The sequence below is a fragment of the Nylanderia fulva genome, unplaced genomic scaffold (genome assembly GCF_048542155.1).
Source record: "Nylanderia fulva isolate GAGA-0341 unplaced genomic scaffold, ASM4854215v1 Scaffold856, whole genome shotgun sequence".
In the NCBI taxonomy this organism is placed as follows: domain Eukaryota; kingdom Metazoa; phylum Arthropoda; class Insecta; order Hymenoptera; family Formicidae; genus Nylanderia; species Nylanderia fulva.
Window position 1 is genome coordinate 33,234 of NW_028190978.1, and position 7,395 is coordinate 40,628.

The following is a 7,395-nucleotide window of genomic DNA, read 5'->3' on the forward strand; positions in this document are numbered from 1 at the left end:
GGGGGAGGGGCCACTCTTTCCTTTTAAACGAAAGAATGAGGGGTTCATATAAGCGTCACGCGGACAACTTCTTAAGGTGGAGATTTATATGGGTTCCCATTCTGGGCCTCTTGAATAGGAGCGTCCCCGGGCCCCCGTCTTCCCCCCGACCCCTCTGAGGGTGGCAGATCAGCGGAGGGGGAAAAATCAAGAATGGGCCACAAGTGGTGGCTTCTAAACCATCGTGGACCTTTCCACCAAAACGGGTGGGTAACGAGTTCTAAAACGGTCAGACCGCGGAGGCACAGTCCGGGGGTTTTGTTCAAAGGGAAACTGATTCCAAAAAACGGAACCCAGTAAAGTATGCACCTCGGATACGCTTTTAGCCACGTAGGGCCCATTTTGAGGGATGTTGACGGAGCCACGCGAGACGAGGGTCAACCGTCCCCCGTATAGGGGAATCGGGGGTAATTTAAAAAGTAAAGGCCCATTTAAATTAGCCGGCTGAAAAAAACGATGCGTTAATTCCAATCGGGGGATGCTTACAGTTTTGGGGGCGCGATCTTTTTTTTTAAAGAGCGACCGACATTGAAACTTCTTTGGAAAAGGGAAAGCATTGAATAAGACGCCCCGCCGCGTAAGCGCGATTCGAAGCGTCGGAAAAACCCGGGGTTTTTCGAACGCGGGTTTTTGAATTCGCCCGGTCCAACGGGGTATTGGGACGCGGTTAAATGATTCTAAACTTTGGAACCCCCCCCCCTCGGCAACTTTTCTGAAAAGGGGAGTTCCCAATCACTTTGAGAAGCCATAATTCTTGTAGCAAGATTTTCGCGGTTACAAAACCGGGGCGGCCCCTCATGGGGGCGTTAATTTGGCCGTAAACAAGAACTGAAAATTTCGTGGGTGTAACCGTCTCAAAGGAGTGATCACGAATTTTAAACCCTCCCCCTTCGCGAGCCTACGACCCAAAACCTTGAGGGGGTTTCTTTTACTGTAAATGACGGTCTTCCGGGTGATGAGCCCAAACCTTTTAAAAAAGAAGGAAGCATTTGATGCCCACTTTCTCTGAAATCCTCCCTTTCGAAAATTCAAAAAGTTGAACACGGGCTTTTATCAAAAAAGTCGTGTCGTCCGCGCCAAAAAGCGCATTGTCCACGTAGAGGGACTCACGGAGAATCGGAACAGCAGCGGGATAGTTGTCGCCTTCATCCAGAGAAAGCTGTTTCAGTACCCTCATTGCGAGGTACGGAGCGGGCGCGAGCCCGTATGTCACAGTGAGAAGGCGATAGTGTTCAATCGGTCCGTCGGCCGACGATCTCCATAGGATTCTTTGAAAATTCGTGTCAGACGGATGCACGAGAATTTGGCGGAACGTTTGAGCATGTCCGCCGTGTAAACGAATTGCCATTGACGCCCAGCGCACTAATACGCGGAGAGGTCTTGCTGCAATCTCGACCGATCAGTAAGTGATCGTTAAGTGAAGTCTTGTTGCTCATTTTGCACGAAGACTTGAAGACACGCGTAATTTCGTAGTGCAACTTGAGTCGCGCAAAACGGGATAATGAGAAATATATACGGCCCGAACTCGGAGCGGTCAGAGACTTCCACCTTCCTCATATGACCGAGCGAATTATACTCTGTAAGAACTCGTTATACTGCGCGTGAAGTTCCAGGACGAAGCCTAATTTCCCTTCTTTTTTATTGTAAAGTGAGTTGCAATGTCAGGGAATCCCCGATTTCTATCGAGAAATATCCCTGAAGGGCAATCGAACCGCATAACGTCCCTGAAGGTCATTGGTTAGCGAGGAAATGACCTCGATTTCCCCCCCTCCCCGGGAGGGGAACAGGCCGCGAGATCTTTTTCGTTTCCCAAAATTTCTGGAGAAGAAATGCGTGTTTGCTCTAAACGCAGTTTAAGACGAACTTGAGCAGCAGCAGTGGGGCCTATATTCGGGGGGCCGGAAAGGACCCAAACCCAAAGAGCTAATTGAGCCGTGGAGTTCCAAAAACCCCTACGGAGTCGCGCACAGAAGCGACCCGGGTAAGGCGCATCATCAACAAATGAATTTGTTTTGATTTGAAGAATTAGGGTAACGAAGGATGCCCCTTAAATGGGCCACGCTCAAAGGGGCTGAACCCCGGAGGCAGCGATGATGAAAGCTTTGAAAAAATTAACCGAGAGGGAAGCTCGGATCAGCTTGAGCACAGGGGGTTTAATGGATTTTTTATCGTGATTTAGAGATCGTTATTTTTCGCGAAGATCAAATTTGAAAACGGTCGCTGCCGTTTGTGGCAACCTTGGAGAAAATTTTTGATATAAAATAAAGGTGGACCCTTGATCCAAAAAAAGGGGCGAAAACCCTTTAAACAGGCCCCTCCCCCGTGTAAAGATGACCTGCCGTCGCCAAGGGGACGTTTGGTGCTCCCAGAAAGGGGGGGTATTGACGTTCGGCCCCTTAAAACCGCTTTTTTAAAATCGATTAGAGGGGCGTTTGAGCAGATTCGGAGGAAGTTCCCCTGGGAAACCGGCCGAATAATCGGGGGCTTTTGATTTGCCGAAGCACAATGTATGTGCAAGCAAACCCTTGCCGTCAAGAGCCTTTATCGACTCTTTCCACACAAAGGATGTCAGGGGATTGATGCGTTTGCGTGGCGCGTGTAGCGGGTCAAAATTGCAAATGCGCCCCTTTGAATTTTTGAAACGCGAAGTCCCGAAAAATGAGAAGTCACAGAGAGATGCACGCCCGGGGGGCGCGTAAAAGCGGCGCTCGCGGTCCTGACTAGTTTGCGAGGGTTAAAAAGTCGGGGGGAAAGCACTTTTAAGATTCACAGGTGGGGTGGCGGATGCGGTGACCTCACTGGACGCTTTTAATAGAAGAGTCACTCTAAAACATGAGAGTCAGGGGAGTATCGTAACGAAAAGCGCGTGTTTGCGGCCTTGCGGATACTAGCGAATGTTAACGCTTCATTCAGAACCCAAAGGGCGTGTTTGCGGCGCCGGGGTTTTTATCCCTGAGCCGAGAGCGGGGTCACGTCGGGCACTAATTCGAACGGCGGTTTAGTGCCGTCCGAATGCAAATTGCAAAGCGGGGATAGCGGCCTTGCACGCAAGTGCGCTTCAACGTCGAAATTCTTTTTTCAACTGCAGAATTCGATGTACACCCGGGACGTGAGGGGCGTGACCGTCAGTGGCCGGAGTGCCGCGGGTTGGCCGGAAAACAAAAGGCAGGAGCGATCGAGAGAGCCCGTACGAGAAGAGAGGAAGAGAGAGAGAGCAGCGAGCGAGAGAGAGAGTTGGAGCGCGCGACGGAAAAACCCTTCCTCGCTCTTGCGTCTTCGGAGGGGGGGACGGAAAAGGGGAAATTTCTTTGGAGCGCGCACAAAGGCAAAATGGTGTAGCGCGGTCTCACTCCCGCACCGGAAACTTGCGACGTACAAACGGAACGCGTAATTAGCGTAATTCTCGTGCCGCAAGTCACTGGATTTTAAAAAGTTCTACCCGTAGGAGTATAGGCACACGAGGGGATTTGGGGCATCGTCCCACTAAGTCAACAAAATAGATGGATAGGTAAACGATAGAATTTTTATAATAATGAAGATTGCTAAATAAATCGAAATATATTGTGTTATATAATTACAGGGGGCCCAAAAAAACGGAACACTGAAAAAACCGAAAGATTTGCTGTTCGTTTTGGTTATTAAAAAAAATTTTTTTATACCCGAAACGATATTTCTGCTAGTTGTTTTAAAATATCTTCTCCCACAACGATTTGCATGTGTTTCTGGTTTTAAACAAAGATATTTTATACCAGAGACGATATATTGTCGCTAGTGCTTTTAAAAAAAATATTTCATCCCAGAACGATTTGCATGTGCGTTCTGGTTTTTTTAACAAAGATATTTTATACCAGAGACAATAAAATTCGTCGTAGTGCTTTTAAAAATATATTCTCCCAGAACATTTGCATGTGGTTCTGGTTATAAAGTTAGGATCCAAATCGTTAGACCTATGATCCCAATGCCTGGAGTCAAATTCAAATGCAGGTACGTGTAGTAAAATGTCAAACTTTGCGAAAATAACAATTATTTTGTTATCTGGAGAATAGCCCTTCTGGATATAAATCGTATCCAGGAAAGCATGCGCTCAAGGGCGTCGCATGGTCGATTCTTCTCAATGTGGAATGAACTTCAGGATCATTCATATCATATGCAAAAAATAGGGTGACAATTTAAAGATTGGAAACTCATAAAAAAAAAACCAAAGGCTAAGAGGAAAATGGCTCTAGAAATAGCACTATAAAAATACTAGCAATGAATCCATCGATTTTAAAAAATCGGTGGAATTATTCCAGATACGATGAATTCTAAAGTTAATTTTTCAAAAAGTGTTCTAAATAATAAAAATTTATCAAATCAATAATTTGTTATATTCCGATACATATCGTTTTCAAAAAGACGCCTAATGCAAAATGTCCCGTTTGCTATAATCGGAGACAAAAAAACATTTTGTGGCTGCGTTCTCACGGGAATGGGCGATGGAGGAGCCCATTTATCCTCGATATTTAAAAAAATATATAATATTTTTTTATTATCGAGTTACATATAATTACAATATTTAAATTTCTTTCTTCACATGTGTGTGTATGAATATATTTTGAGCATTCACTGTGTGTATAATATATTTACTGAGTGTTCTAAATAAAACGGTTACAATTTTTTATTTAAGAATAATTTTAGAAAATAATGTTTCAATAAAAATTCCAGTATTTCAACAGATTAATATTTTGATGTTATAGAAATGTTTTAGAAGGCAATTTTCAAAATCATTATTCAACTTTATTATTTTATATTTATTAGTCAAGTATTTTATTAAATTTATTTCCTTGTAAAAATATTTTGCATACAGGGTAAAAGTCAATAATTGAACGGTTTACGAGATATTTACATAATCTACATATTTTGATATAAAAAATAAAAAAAAATTTTTCGTAAAAAAATATTTAGTTTTTCGTAATATTTATTATAGAATAATTATGAAAAATAAAAAAAAGATACACGTAAAAAAATATACAATTTTATACTCATCCCAGCTTATATATTTTTCGAAAAAAACAATATGTTTGTTGTTTATACCAATTGTTTCGTCTAATTTATTCTATACATAAAAGCAAGATCATTGAAAACTAAATATTTTAGAGAGATTTTTGTATTTTATACCCAAAAAATGTCAAATTATGTGAAATATCTCGGAAACTGTTCAATTCTCGGCTACATTTCCTTATATTTTTATGCAGAATATCATAAAAAATCTATTTACATAAACGCTTAGAATAATTTTAAAATAAATAAATAAATTGACTAAATAAATAAACTTGAAAATTGCCCTTAAAAACCCTTTCTATGACATCAACTATGCCTCCTTTGAGATACAAAAATTTATTTGAAACATTTTTTTTACAAACTTTTTTAGCGATAAAAAGGACCCTGCACATTTCTTATGGAAATTGGCTTTTAGTCGAATTGCTTGAAATTGAAATTGTTGTAGTTCTGAGGTCCCTGATGAAAAGTCTCCATAGGCACAACAAAAAATTACATGCGTTGTCATAGTAAAAAAAAAATATAAATAAATGTGTAAATAATTAAAATTAATTTTTTAATTATTTACAAAATAAAGTATTTTAAACGACTTTTTGACTTAGGATGTTTCCTAAAAATACAAAGTTTCACTGTGGACATTCTTTTGCGGGACACCCTGTAATATACATACATACATACATCATACATACATACATACATACATACATATAATATATAAATATATATATATAACACATTAATATAATAACACAAAAATATTTATTATATATAAAATTATTGTGTTTTAAAATATGTGATAAATAGACACAATTATGTATGTATGTTTTTTCTGTCATTGACACGCTTTGATAAAAACGCGTGTGCGAAATGATTCAACAGGGAAATAAATTTGTTGTCTAAAAAATATAAAATGTTGAACACAATAAAATTTTTTTTTTGACATGTAATTTTAATATATGGAAACTGCCGATAAAAGCGAAATTAAAATTGTCGGTAATTATCGACGGAAGTTCCGCTTAGATACGGGCGCTAACCCGTCGGAGTTCGGCCAACGCTCCGGCATCCCCTTAAACAATTAATGTTCGTATTGTTTAATTTCATTTGACGATTTGATTTGGCGCGCTAGTGCCCCTCTTTACTCGGCCGTTCTCGGCCCTGGGTATTGATTCTGTAACTTTTTCTAAAATAAAAATGTGAAAAATGAAAAATTTCCGCTAATCACGCATTTATTTTAAATGAAATCGATGGTATAACAGCGGAAATTTTTCACTTTTCACGTTTTACTTTAGAAAAAAATTACAGAGTCGATATCAGAATCATCTTGAATACGGGGGTCTGACACAATTTGAACTCCTCCGGTGGAAACATAGTCTATGTTAAAACCGGTCATGACATACATATATGTCTTTTTCATTTGGCAGAGCGTGATGTCGCTGTTTCCCCTATTAAAGTACAAATTTCATGCAGACGCTCGATACTCATTTTTTTTAGCGTCAAAATCTGATCACGTCACAGATTAATAGACAATTTTCCAAAGGCCTGTCTAAAGAGGAGGGCCGTCATTTTGCCCCTTACCGACACACTTTGCCTCTGGTTCGAGTCCAGGCTAATAAAATCCTTTTAAATTTTACCAAAAAACTTTGTCTCTAATGCGAGTTCAGGCTAAAAAACCTTGATTATAAGTGTAAAATAAAAAGATTTTAGCCTGAACTCGCACCAAGGCAAAGTGTTTTTGGAAAAAACAAAGGATTTTATTTGCCTGGACTCGAACCAGAGGCAAAGTTTTGTCGGTAAGGGGCAAAAATGAAAGATTTGGCGATCTGTCTATTAATCTGTGGTCACGTGGTAGATTTTTAAATTCGTCGAGAGATAAAAGCAAACTGTGTTTAGTTTTTGACGCTGACGCTCATTTCAGTCAACTACCACGTGACCAGATTTGACGCTAAAAATGAGGTCGGGCGTCTGCATGAAATTGTACCTTTATGCGCTAGAAAGAAATGACAATCTACTATTTTCAATGTGTCTTTTAAGTTGCAGCGAAACATCGTCTACCCTTATAAGCAGTTATTCTTACTATGCCATTTTTACTGGCAGTTTTAAACGGGGAGCACACACTTTGGATAAGCGCATAAGATATGCCCTAAGAAATTCGATTTATTGAATTTCTTATGCATACATTTATAAATTTAAACAAGATTTTTATGCTTACGCTTATGCGCCTATGCAAAAGTGTGTGCTCCCGCTTTCTGAAAATCTATAAAATACATTATTTAGTAAAACTATTTAGATTTTCCCGATTTTCCAATTTTAACAATAAAA